This window comes from Barbus barbus, assembly GCF_936440315.1.
Source record: "Barbus barbus genome assembly, chromosome: 15".
In the NCBI taxonomy this organism is placed as follows: Eukaryota; Metazoa; Chordata; class Actinopteri; order Cypriniformes; family Cyprinidae; genus Barbus; species Barbus barbus.
In genome coordinates, this window is record NC_136743.1 from 12090038 (window position 1) to 12104898 (window position 14861).

The 14861-nt window shown below is 39.0% G+C and overlaps 1 protein-coding gene across 1 annotated transcript in view; it reads left to right on the forward strand.

Annotated features, from left to right (window-relative positions):
* The first annotated feature begins 3330 nt into the window (after positions 1 to 3330).
* LOC306881259 (BMP/retinoic acid-inducible neural-specific protein 3-like) overlaps positions 3331 to 14861 on the forward strand; it is a 95130-nt gene continuing 83599 nt past the window's right edge. The window contains exon 1 of the mRNA XM_079435264.1: positions 3331 to 4052. The gene's annotated coding sequence lies outside the window, so the exon portion shown is untranslated. The remainder of the gene's footprint in view (positions 4053 to 14861) is intronic.

A 14861-nucleotide genomic window follows, 5' to 3' on the forward strand; every position in this document is an offset into this window, starting at 1 on the left:
GCCCTCTGAGTGTTTTTTATATGTCAATGTCACAAGACAAATAGTGACGGGGAGTATCTGCCCCCTCGCCCCCAAAGATGAATCACCCTTGTTGTCCAGTTTGCCAGTCTCCAAACGCAACCTGGGCCACGATCTCACTAGCAAACGCTGCTATGGATTGACCTTCTACTCAAGGTAATGATTACCCCCTTGAGCATGCGGCAGCTGGCAAGGTAATGCATTGTTGGCACGCAAAAGTGATGCTGCAAGAAGCAGAAGGAGATCAGGAGACTCATGTACCCTAGAGTTTGACCATCTGTGGCCTATTGGTCGTCATTAAGGTTTCTAATTTGGGACGACTGGGGAATAAACCAAACCGGTGCTGAAAATGTCATTACCTGACTCCTGGTGAGGTGTCCTCCCATATTTACATATTTATACACCTTAATTGTCTTTGCCTCACTGCCATGACATTGAAGCTGTGAAAGCTGGACCAATTCTATTCCAGGTATCACATTTGAAGCAAAGCCAGTGCAGTTAATGTGACAATATAACCCTGCATGCTGTGATGGACCATTACGCTTCAAATAGAAGGGAGTTAACGCAGAGAATATTATTGGGAATGTTGTTATGAAGGCTTAGTCACGTTAATGATCTCTTAATTAGAGCTTTGCTCGAACTGTCAGATGATGGTGCCTGAAGCTGCCACTCAAAGCCAGCTTTTTATATCTTCTGTTTACTTTTGGTGATTTTAAAAGAAAAGTTTTAAAATGCATGCATACTTTCTGAAAATTAGCATACTTAAAGGCTAAAAAAAAAACTGTATTATTTTCAGTAAGAAGTTACAGTTTGTTTATAGTTTTACCATCAGGCAAAGTAGCTATAAATACAAAAATATATATATAATCCATATATATATATATATATATATATATATATATATATATATATATATATATATATATATATATATATATATATATATATATATATATATTTGTGTGTTTGTGGTTTTTAAGAAATAAATACTTTTATTCAAATTGATCCAAAGTAACAGCAAAAATAATTGACATTGTTAGTTTTGTAAGTACTTCAAATAAAAGCCTTCTTTCTAGCCATCAAAGAATCCTAGAAAAAAATGTATAACAATTTACCAAAAAAAAGGAAAAGAAAATTAAGCCAACAGTGTGCTGTCAATATTGATAAGAATGCGTTTTTTTCTTTTCTTTTTTTTCTTTCTTTCTTTCTTTTTTTCTTTCTTTCTTTCTTTCTTTCTGCATAATATAATGATTTCTTAAAGATAAGACACTAAAGACTGGATTATTGACTGCTTAAAATTTAGTTTTACCCTCACAGAATTAAATGACATTTTAAAATATATTAAAATAAAAATCATTTATTTTATATAGCAATAATATTTTTTACAATATTAATGTTTTTACTGTATTTTACTCAAACAAAAGGAGCCAGTAAAACTTTAGATTAGAGAACACTAAGTGGATATAAAATATGGGTAACACCATTTCTCGCTATTAACTAGTTGCTTATTAGCATATATACTTACTTATAATTATAAAGCACATACATACACATTAATGCCTTATGTCTGCATGATCAGATAGATCCCCTAACCCTACAATATACCTCAATGTAACTACTACAACAACTACCATACCTACTATCAATAAGCATCGAATTAGGATTCTATAGAGGGAAAACTGTTAGTTAATAGTAATTATGCGTTCCCTAATAATCTAAAGTGTTACCAAGCAGTCTGGCTGAGCATGATGTAAGAGACGTCTTTCAAAAATATGAAAACAACACCCCAAACTTTTGAATGGTAATTAAAATCCTCTTTTATGTATATAAATATGACAAATTCAAAGATCAATTATTATCCAGTGACAAAAAATTTATTAACTAATGGAATGATAAATTCATATAGAATGAATCTCACAAATTAGATGTTCAGACATATATGGCCAAGAGGCTAATGAAAGATCTAACCCGGTGGGTGCATCTTGATTCTTGACCCATCTTACCCTATAGCTGTCAATACACTACCTTAGCTTGCTCCAACACTTTTGTTTTAACTTTGCTGACTTTTCTTTATACCGAGAGCTGTGCAGCTGCACAAGAGTGGCAAGGTTTACAAAGCAAATAGAAATGCAATGCTTCCGGCACAAACAGAGACCTAGCTTATTTTTATCAAGCCCAGCCAGAGGAGACAAATGATATGCAGAAAATGTTCCAGTTGGAAGCAGGAAAAAGCTCAGTCAGTTGGGATGGATAAGAATAGTTGTCAACCATACATAATGTAAGCACTGGTCAAAATAAACTGGACTGGTAATAATCTAGTGTATGGTGTCAAATACGCTCATGCTATGCTATATTTTAGCCAAGCATCGATGTATAATGAAAAGAATTAGTAAATAAATAAATAGGGCTATAATGACCTTATTTCTCACAGTTACATATCATAAGGTGACATTATGTCACAGTGCAAATTTATATGACACAAAGTTTAAAATTTTAATTAATTCTCATAATTCCAACTTTGACTTTGTGACTTGTACTGGACTCTGGAATGTAATATTATGATCTTATATCATATATATATATATTTTATTTTATTATTTTTTTAATCTGGGTCAGAAATAGGTTTCGATAGAAATCCATGGCTTTTGTTCTTTGGAGAAAAAAAAAAAAGGCAATTAAATCTCTAATTTATTGGGGAACAATGCACACACCCACATCCCAAGTTTTACATATAGTTTTGGGAAAGCCCTTTAACTGTTACTGCTTAAAATAAAATAAAATTTCCCCTAGAAAATATGTGGATTATGTCATCTCTTTTTCTGACTTCAAAGTGTTTCCACATCAGAATGAGATGTACGAGTTTTAGCATTTCCTTCAATATTCCCAAGATATCTGGCACTTACAGGGCGCTAGGCTGACAAGAACTGACTTTTGGCTTTATTGTATGAAGAACAAGATACATCTCCCTTAAGAAACTGGAGACTTTGTCAGTATGAATTCAGTTTGCCAGGAGTCACAACAAATTTGTAGCAGACAAATTTGGCTAAAGCATTGGGAGAAAAGCATTTTCGCTTTCATTAGCCACCCTGTCCCTCCAGGGCTCACAGAGCCTGGTCTATCCTTTCTCTCCCCCTAAAACTCTCTCTCTCTCTCTCTCTCTCTCTCTCTCTCTCTCTCTCTCTCTCTCTCTCTCTCTCTCTCGTTCTCTCTCTCTCTACTGCCTTGTCACATCGCTGCCTTCTGCAGCTCAGCCAATCAGTGTGAAAGAGGCGTGGCCTCTGGTCTCAGTTGGACAGAGCTTGTTGAAAAGAAAGAGATGCTTTCCTGAATGACTTGGAGTAGCTCTCCTCTGTGCGAGGCTCACCGTTTTTGGGCTTGGCAGTGAGTGATGACTACAGCACAGGCAGCTAAAGTCTAGCTCTAGCAATCTGGCACACACACACACACTTAAAAACACACAGAGAAAGAGCGCGAGAGACAGTGGATGTCACAAATGAACCTTGGCAGATGCAGTTTTTCTACTTGGAAGAAGCTGGATAATGCAAATGAGTTGAAAGGAGAGAACAGCTTTGTATGGATTTATCTGTCTGATTGTAATCTGATGTGATCCTACTTGTTTTGGAAGATCACACATTGTTCAAGAGGACCCAAATTGCTTTTATTCTGCTTGGACAAAACATTTATTTCTGGGACTTTGCATTCTAAAAGAACTGGTCTTAAAGTTTCTTCATCCAGTTTTTAAATCTTTAATCAAGAAAAAGAAACTAATGCCTATCAAACATTTTAAGTGCACCCATAAAGCGTGCACTTAGTGTACTCTCTTTGAGGCGTCAATACAATGCCTGGATTACCCTTTTGACTGCCTTGTGAAGCCGTGTGAAATCTCAGCGGAGGAGGTACGGCAAGGGGCCGAGCGGGTGGGAGCTGCATTCCACTTGAAACCGAACAGAGAATCCAACATCCTGACTGGCACTACAAGCCGATCGGATACAAACGCTGTAGGGACAGGAGTGGAACCACCCTTCACGGTCTGGGTGAGTACCCTGTCACAGTTCACTGGACATTCAATCTATATTGAGTTAAACCACTTCACCGTGCTCATCTTGTAGTGTCAGACTCATCTCCTGACTTAAATGTTACAGCTTTCGTGGGGCTTTATATGTGGTGGATATCTGGTATCTCTCCTACATCTGATTATGGATAGCTGCAGTGTCAATCAGCAATGTCAGATTATCATAAGAAACAGGTAACTTTGTTTTGATCCCAAAAAAAGGATATGGTTGGTTGCTCTAGATGTTTAGATGTAAGCATTGGTTCTATTTGACTTAATTTGGTTTTAATTACGGGATGTACGCATGCAGTTAATTCAGAGTATTTCAGAACACCATTTGTGTACGTGATGAGTTCATGCTATAAATATAGCCGTCTTGACTAGTATAGACGGTTCTACAGGGCATTGCCTCTATCTCATTAAACTGGATTTAATTTCATCCCACAATGCTTTCTCAAACTAAATCTAGAGCTTGCCCCAAGAGTTTCCAGTTCCTTGCACAACGACAATAACCCAGAGGGGCGCTCTCAAAACACGCAAATCGTCCTTAACTCCCTTTCCAAACTTTCTTCTCACTTTGAAGCTTTTGAACATAATACAGAAAAAACATGAACAGCAGCGGAGAGCTAAAACAAAACCGTCCCGCAGTGACAGTGACTCACGGGATGGCTTCTTCACAGTTTGGTTTGGATATCTGCCTGGACTCCGCAAGGAACCCTGAGAAGAACCAAATTCCTTGATTTCTTGGCCGTGTGGGTTCTGTATTTTGCACTAGTCTAAGGGGTTAAAGCTGGACTGCATTGTCTTACATATGTACATTAATCCTCTTTTCTCACTCTGGCAATGGCAGACCAGAAGCACGCTGACATCTCCACTGTTATAGGAGAATATTTAATGCCCCTTTCTTTCAAAATACAAAGCAGCTTGCTTTTTAATCTGTTGCAGAAATATTTAAGCTGTCCATGGTCTCTCTCTCCCCCTCAATCGTTCGCTCACCCTCACTTTCTCGCCGTCTTAACAGTAGGTTTCAATACAAATCATTTTGGAAAAGCCGATTCCTGGTGTGGTTTTGTTGTATTTACACAACAAACCCACCAGGCCATCTTTCTGTGGGAAGAATAGCATTTTAATCCACATTATTCAGCAGTGCCAACAATTGTATTATAAGCTTACACCTACCCGATAGTCAGCCATTGACTATTTCGTCACAACAAGCAATCAGAAAATAATGGACCATCTCCATTCAGCAAAAAATTTAATCTTTGGAAACAAACATATAGGCTGACAGCATTTATGCAGCACTTTTATGCTTAACGTTGCCTATAGAGGGAGCAATTCTCTTGTAACAAGCAACCTGCAACCACACATCCAACAGAATCATAGTCAGAATGGCTAGTCAGAATGCAAAAAAGAGAAGATGACCACTCGATTATCAGTTTACAATATTGATTTGTTATTGGAGAGAACTATCCATTCAGGCTGACATCCAAACACGATTGATTTCCACTGACACTGTCAAGGGAGATTTTATCTATGTAAGGTGAGCAGAAGATGCTGAATATTTCTGCATCTGCGACATGCAGGCCTCAGTTATTGGGATGCAAGTCCATGATGTTTCCCCAGTACACATTCCATCTGCTTACCTAGAAGCCCTCTGAGGTTTTTGAAGTGTTAAAATGGAAGAAGAACACAAAACTCCATTTCCAGTCCCGGAGGGGACGCTGATGTGTACGTGTGTGTGTGTGTGTATGGGCCGTCATTTGCTCTGTGAAGTTATAAAAGAAATATCGATCTGCCCAAGCAATATTCACCATCTCAGAGGAAAAACTAATGTAAAGTGGATTCATAATATACTGTGTATGTTCACTGAAATGGAAATATAAAAATATAACAGTAGTCTGAGGCTGTATCTCTAAGAAAAGACACTTCACAAAGGCAGAGCTGGATGTAAAGGTACATTATATACATAAACATAAACACACACACACACATATAGGATTGCAGCAGACTGAAATGAAATCTCCCAGTTTATCTGTAAAGCCATTTGCCATTTTTAAGCATATGCCAGCTTTATAATACTCTGCTAATTAGCAATTTTTGTTTTGTTTTTGTTTTTTGCGCAAGCAACTAATTTTATACAACTGCTGTATTAGAAAAAAAATGAAAGCCTTAAGTTGACTGCACACACACACAAAAAGTGATGGCAAAGTAGAGAACACTAAAGATTTATGTGAGTTGTACTGAAATTAGCAGATAATCATTTGGGAAATATTCTGGCTTTAAAAAATGTAAAATTCATACAAGTGCATAATGAAAATGAATTTCGATGTCTGGTTATCTTGCTCATCACTTCTGTTGCTATCAACTCTGAAAATGTAATTTGCTTGGCTTATTAGCATGCATAATTACATGCAAAATTCTAAATAACCAAGAAACACCCTAATAACTTCTATAGCCTGAGCTCCTTTGAACGTGTGTGTCATGTAGAGATTGCAGATGTCAGTCGAAGTTCATGGTGCAGAACTGTGGGGAGGATCCAGTTCATTTTCATGCAAAACTCAAGTGAATAAATTGTAATGGGAAAAAATGCATAATATAAAAATTTTAATATCTTATCATAATGCCTAAAAGAAATATGAAAGGATATAAGAAAAAAAAACATAAATATATATAAAATAATATACTCATAAAAAGATGAGACAGACAGACAGGCGGACAGATACATAAATAGTGTTGTCTATAACTTTTTTTACAGTGGTCACCATAACTAAAAGTTAGCTCAAGGCCTTACATTCTGATTAGTGTCCAGGATGAGTAAATTAAGTCTGTCATGTTGGTTATCATATGGTGTTTTAAGTCACTCGTTAGAAAAGCCTCAGCAGTTTTCAAATCTAATTTCAAAAGGGATCCCAGGTCTACTCTTTTAATGGAAGGGACATTTAATTTAAATGAATTGGATAATTCCCTGCTCAGACCAAACTAAAGGCAGTAAGATAAAAGAGCATATATTTACAGATATAAAGCTGGGCTGCTTTGATAATAGGGATTCTGATTCATCTCTTTTGAGTAACTCACAGTTATGGTAGTTGTGAAATTCACAGTTGTAGTAGTAGTAGTAGTAGTAGTAGTAGTAGTAGTATCTGTAAAATCAATTAAAATCTTTCTGGACAGATGCAAACTGATTATTTTAACAATTTTTATTTTACTTTATTATTTTTTATGCATTTATGGTTTAAATTAAATCATATCTTTAATCATTTTTAAATTAATTATGAAATCAATTTCCTTAAGTCTGATAGTTGCATCAACAACATGAATTTTTGGCTGTATATATTAAAAATTAGGTCTTTACGTTCTAAATTGGAATAAGTCTACGTTACCAAAAATGTGAACACTGCAGTATTTAAATTTCATTCCGTTTGGATTTGATGGGGCAATTTCACTGGCTGTTAAGCCATCCACAGCATATCCTGTTATGTGGTATGCACAGTCACATTCCCGAGTTAATGGTGAATTTCACCATGACGCAAGGCATCAGAATGGGAATACTCCCTGCCAGCTGGTCAAGGGGCCAAGGGGAAAATTATTTATTTGACAGAGAGTCAAAGATCAAAGGCAATGACTAACCAGGAAGCACAAATCTCCTACTGCAGCAGATAACAGAAGGAGCCTCCACCAATCAGCCCTAGCAGCAGGACCTCTTCTCTAAGTTTTAATTGGTTGCTGTGTACTGACCGGCCTTCACAGACGTCAAGCTGGAGGACATTACGTGTGGTGGCAGGGTCAGCTATCGCACTGCTTAGCTGTTCTCACTGCAAAGACACTCCGTGGTAGAGAGTAATGTGAAAACAGTCATAACTTCATAACGAGGCTGTCTCATCATGTAATCTGTTTCCTGTGAATGTGCAAGATTTCCAGTTTATTAACCATTATAGGTAAATGACTAGAAGAATAACATGCTGTAAACGTTAGAACAATTGTTTATGATTACATTATGATTTATAATAAATTCAATTAATATGATAACAAATAAGATAACAACAGTAAGACATTATTTTAAGGTCCAGTTCTCACAATTAATTAGTTGCACATTAGCATTGTTACGTGTTTAAAGATGTAAACGGGATGATTGCGCAACATTTACGTGAGATACTGTTGTTATGTGTGCGGGTAGAAAAAAAACAACCAGGAATACCAGACTCAACGTTCAAAACGTTTAATTATGAGTGAAGAGTTACCAGGACAAAAAAACATTATAAAGAGAAAAAGTAACAAACAAGCAAAAATAATGAAGATTCAAATACAAGAGTGTTGCCAAATCAAAGAAATAATCAAAACATAACTGCCACAGCTAGTTTACCCAAAACCTCTAAAACTAACTATCAAAGAAAAATGTAAAAAGAAACCCGAAATCTTCAGCGGATTCGCCGCCGTAAATAAACTACTCTAACTAAAAACAAAAACACAATAGTGACAATCACTCTTCAACTAACTAACAGAAATATTCTGTCTACCGTTGGTTTTAGATGTAATGGTCCACAACCAGTAAACAAACCCAAAAAGTAGGTCTAAATGCTCTAGACAAGTTAATACTGCATTAATACGTTCGGTCTGACAGAGATCGGTCACACACACAACCAAATGCAGCATCAAAATTAACAAACCCGAAGGAGTGTTTCTCAAATCACATAACTAGGCATCTCACAGACATTACCGATAACACGTTCAGGATGGCATCTAAAAGAAACGGCTCAACACACGCGAGTTGGCTGAGATCTGGCGAGGATCTGCATTCTCCTTGTGAATGGGCCTTTTAAATCCAGCAGAGCGTCAGCGAATTGGTAGAACGTCAGCGCCGACGCGTGGCGTAGTGATGTCACCTACAACGAAACAGCCAATGATCACAACCTACGGGTATGAATGGAAACATACAACAGCGCAAAAAAAAAAAACAATACACAAGTCCACGTGGAACGTAACACTTTCCCCCTAAAAAAAAGAAAAAAAAGAAACATGAACAAAACATGCCTTTCTTTTTTATTCTTTTCATCCTTCAAGATGTGTAGGAGCACATTAAGCTCTGGACAAAGCGTCCGCGATTATATTCTCCGAACCTTTCTTGTGTTTAATCACTAAATTGTACCCTTGTACCATCAGAGACCAGCGCATCAGCCTCTGATTTTGGTTGTACATTCGGCCTAAAAACACTAAAGGATTGTGATCCGTGAATACAATTACAGGCAAAATAGTTGAACCATACACATCAAAATACTGCAATGCCAATAGTAAGGCCAATGTTTCCTTCTCAATCGTAGAGTAGTTCAGTTGATGTTTATTGAACTTACGTGAGAAGTAACATACTGGATGGTCAATACCATAAGCGTCTTCTTGCACAAGCACTGCACCCGCACCAACAGAACTTGCATCAATTTCGAGTTTGAAAGTTCTTTCAACATCAGGAGCTGATAAAACAGGTGTGCTACATAGTAAAGTTTTGACATTATCAAAGGCATTCTGACACTCATCGTTCCACAGAAAAGTGCGCGAAGGACTAAGGAGTGACGTCAAAGGGTTGGCCACTGTAGAAAAATTCTTGCAGAAACTCCGGTAATAACCGGCCATCCCTAGGAATCTGCGGAGTTCCTTGCGCGTAACAGGAACTGGAAAGTCTGCAATAGCAGTCACCTTTGCCTCTATTGGTCTTACCTGTCCTTGACCCACTTCTTTGCCCAAGTATGTAACTGTAGCATGACCAAATTCACATTTGGCCAAATTTAACGTCAGTGAAGCTTTATTAAGGCGTTCAAATACCTCTCTTAACGTGGAGACATGTGCAGACCAACTAAGTGAATAAATCACAAGATCATCCAAATACGCATTACAGTTTTGGATACCTGCAAGCACAATGTTAACAAGCCTTTGAAATGTGGCTGGCGCGTTGCGCATGCCGAACGCCATAACGCAATATTGCAAGAAATCATCTTGGGTCACAAAAGCAGAAATATCAGATGCGCGCAATGTTAAAGGCACCTGCCAGTAACCTTTCAGCAAATCTAGTTTACTGACAAATTTAGCAGACCCCAGGTTGTCCACACAGTCCTCCATACGAGGCAGTGGAAAACAATCAGGAACAGTTACTGCGTTCACTTTTCGATAATCCGTACAAAATCTAGCGGATCCATCACTCTTAGACACAAGTAAACACGGAGAACTCCATGGGCTAAAACTCTGCTTAGCTAGACCATTTTCACACAAATACTCAACTTCAGCTTTGATCACAGAACGTTTTAAAACATTCGTTCTGTAAGCATATTGCTTAATAGGAACAGCATTACCCACATCGATGTCGTGTTGCAAAATAGTAGTACGAGAAGGAACGTCATGAAATAACGAGGGAAAGTCATGAATTACTTTTTTCACATCATTTCTATGAGGCTCGGACAGATGAGACAAATGAGAATCTAAATCAGCCAGCACCTCAGAATTCTTCAGCCTGGCGCACTGCTGATACGTGTGTCGTACTAAAACTCCATCATCTTCCTTGTCCTGCATAGCAGTGAAATCAAACGCCTCACACGTAAGCGCAGCAGCACAGGATGTACTCGACTCATTAACTTTCAGAACATCTTGCGATGACTCTCTAACATGATACGCCTTCAGCATATTTACATGACAGACGCGAGACTTCTTTCGGCGATCCGGAGTACGAATCACGTAATCGGTGTCACTCATTTTTCGAATCACTTCATAGGGACCTGAAAAGCGTGCAGACAAAGCAGAACCAATGACAGGTAATAAAACAAGCACCTGATCTCCTTCCTTAAAATGACGTTGAATAGTTTTACGGTCATATTTACTCTTCATTGTCACTTGAGCGTTCAGTAATGACTCTCGTGCCATAGTACAAGCCTTGTGCAACCGCTCACGAAATTTACTCACATAATCCAACACCGTGGTTTTAACACTCGATTCGTGATTTAAAATATCTTCTTTGAGCATCTTTAACGGACCTCTCACAGTATGCCCGAAAACAAGGTCAGCAGGACTAAATCCTAAACTGTCTTGTACTGCTTCTCTAGCAGCAAACAAAACCAACGGTACCCCTTCGTCCCAGTCTTTACCTGTATCCATACAGTACCGACGCAACATCGCTTTCATGGTCTGATGAAACCGTTCCAAAGATCCCTGAGACTCGGGATGATAGGCACTTGAAATTCTGTGAGAAATATTCAAAGTCTTTAACACTTGTGTAAAAATCTTTGACAAAAAATTCGTACCTTGATCAGATTGCACAATCTTCGGTAATCCAAACATTGAAAAGAATTTTACAAGCGCGCTGCTGATCACCGGCGCCGTAATCTTCCTCAGGGGAATCGCCTCGGGAAAACGCGTCGCTGTACACATCATTGTAAGCAAGTATTGATTACCAGACTTTGACTTGGGTAAAGGTCCAACACAGTCTACAATGACGTGCTCAAAAGGCTCTCCTAGCACTGGTATAGGAACCAGCGGTGCACGTGGAATCACCTGGTTTGGCTTACCCGAGAGTTGACATGTCTCACAGGTTCTACAAAATTTGGCCACATCAGCCTTCATTCTGGGCCAAAAAAAATGTCTCAGAATTCGATGGTACGTTTTCTTAATGCCTAAGTGACCAGACAAATCATGATCATGAGCGAGCGAAAGTACTAAGTGTCTATAACACGTCGGAATGACAATTTGGGTCACAGAACCCCACTCAGAGTCATTTGCAACGTCAGCACACCACCAACGCATCAACAATCCATTTTGCATATAGTAAGCGTTTTTCCTCTTTCGTGCCTCTTCCACAGAAATGACAGAGGAAAAACATTTACGTAGGGAAAAATCATCTTTTTGGGCCGCGATAATTTTCTCATTGGTGACTTCTAATTTAAAATCGTCTGATTTCAAAACAATGACTGTGCCATCTGGCTTACCTGCCTCAGGCAGCAGAACATCGTCCACAAACATAGGTACCATGAAAGTGGAGGACAAATCATCAGCATCAGCGAACTTACGAGCCTGTGCTCGAGTCACAGCACAAACAGGAAAAACCTCAGGAAATTTCTCTGACATTTCATCAGTGTCATCAGACAAAACAGGTTTATCACAAACCTCTAATAGCGGCAACATTTTACCACCTGCAATATCGTTACCAAGAATGAAATTCACTCCATGAACTGGTAAACTGTCACGCACTCCAACTTTCACAAGTCCTGAAAACAAATCTGACTTCAGATGAATTTGATGCAAAGGAACCTTCATAGTACTCATTTCGAGACCACGTACTAACACGTGACTTCCACAAAAAGTACGTTCAGAGAACGGTAATGTATCAGCTACTATAAACGACTGCATTGCTCCTGTATCACGTAACATAGTAACTCTGACCGGATCCAGAGATTGTTCGCTAACAGACACAAATCCTTCCATCAGGAAAGGTTGATAACTACGATCTAACACATCACAATTCTCATTGCCTGTGCGATCAACGGTCTTCACAAACGCGACACTTTTAATACTGACACCCTGCTCTTTACGCTTTAAAGCCAGACAGTCAGCAATAAGGTGTCCCGGTTTACGACAGTAAAAACATTCTCTCCCTTCCTTAGCTTTTAGAACATTTTTCGAACGCCACTGATCTTTCGAGACAACAGGAACAGACAAAACCTTTTCAGTCCGAGCAAGAGTAAAAACACTCTTGTGTGTCAGCGCAAACTCATCCGCACAAACAGACGCCTGTGACAATGATGTCACCTTCTGCTCGTTTAGATAGACAACAATACGATCAGGAATACAACTTTTGAATTCCTCTAACAAAACCAACTCACGGAGAGCATGAAAATCTGATACTTTATTTGATGCGCACCACCGGTCAAACAGCAAACTCTTTTCTCTAGCAAACTCAACGAACGTCTGATTTGAACCTTTCTTGAGATTCCTAAATCGCTGCCTGTATGCCTCCGGTACAAGCTCATAAGCCCTCAAAATTGCCGTTTTAATAACGTCATAATCTAAACTATCTTCCAAAGATAATGCAGCGCATACTTCCTGAGCTTTTCCCGTCAACTTACATTGCAGCAGCAACGGCCACACATCCCTAGACCAGTTAAGCATAGAAGCAACTCGTTCAAATACATTAAAGTATGAGTCAACCTCAGTCTCTCTAAATTGTGGAACAAGAGAAATATGTTTACTCACGTCAAATGTACTTGCTCTCGCACCTGTCGCAACAGTAGCCGACTGTCCAGGTTGAACATGTGGTACAGGAAACATACTGGGAATCGGTGGGTCTCTGGCTACTCTAAGCTCCAGCTCACGCAACTTAATTTGTGTGTCCGCCTCTATTTCCAGGCGGCGGACTTGAAGTTGCAGCTCTAACTGAGCTCTACGATCCTCTGCCCTCTCGCGCTCTTCCCGTTGGACCCTTGCCAAACGTACTCGGAGACGCGACTGATCTCCCGACCCAGTCAGAGCCGGAGAAAAAGGTTCGAATGGCGGCAAGACTGCCTTGTCTTCAGTACCCTCCACCTTCGCATCCTCCTCACCCGAATAGCAAACTTCAGTGCTCAGAGGATCCTCCTCCGATCTATCAGCCAGTTTCAACACACCTAATTTCATCAACTCCTGCACTACAACATCTTTAATTTCCCGCTTAAGCTGTTGTTTAGAAACTCTAATGTGGAAATGATCAGCAATGCTCAATAAATCATCCTTCCTACACTTATCTAGTTGTTCAACAGTTGGTGCCCTCGTAAAACTAACCAGATCAAAATCAGCCATTCCAATTAGACTTACCACCACAAACACTAGATCCAAAGTAACCTCATATGATCTTCATTCCGGAACCTGCACTCCCTTTTCATACAAACAATACCTCTTTCACGGCTGCTTCACCCACACACAAGCAACAGCACTCACAAAACTCATCCCAAGAAAATAAGATATCCCATTAAAGGAATATCCCACCGCTGCCACCACCAAATGTTACGTGTTTAAAGATGTAAACGGGATGATTGCGCAACATTTACGTGAGATACTGTTGTTATGTGTGCGGGTAGAAAAAAGACAACCAGGAATACCAGACTCAACGTTCAAAACGTTTAATTATGAGTGAAGAGTTACCAGGACAAAAAAACATTATAAAGAGAAAAAGTAACAAACAAGCAAAAATAATGAAGATTCAAATACAAGAGTGTTGCCAAATCAAAGAAATAATCAAAACATAACTGCCACAGCTAGTTTACCCAAAACCTCTAAAACTAACTATCAAAGAAAAATGTAAAAAGAAACCCGAAATCTTCAGCGGATTCGCCGCCGTAAATAAACTACTCTAACTAAAAACAAAAACACAATAGTGACAATCACTCTTCAACTAACTAACAGAAATATTCTGTCTACCGTTGGTTTTAGATGTAATGGTCCACAACCAGTAAACAAACCCAAAAAGTAGGTCTAAGTGCTCTAGACAAGTTAATACTGCATTAATACGTTCGGTCTGACAGAGATCGGTCACACACACAACCAAATGCAGCATCAAAATTAACAAACCCGAAGGAGTGTTTCTCAAATCACATAACTAGGCATCTCACAGACATTACCGATAACACGTTCAGGATGGCATCTAAAAGAAACGGCTCAACACACGCGAGTTGGCTGAGATCTGGCGAGGATCTGCATTCTCCTTGTGAATGGGCCTTTTAAATCCAGCAGAGCGTCAGCGAATTGGTAGAACGTCAGCGCCGACGCGTGGCGTAGTGATGTCACCTAC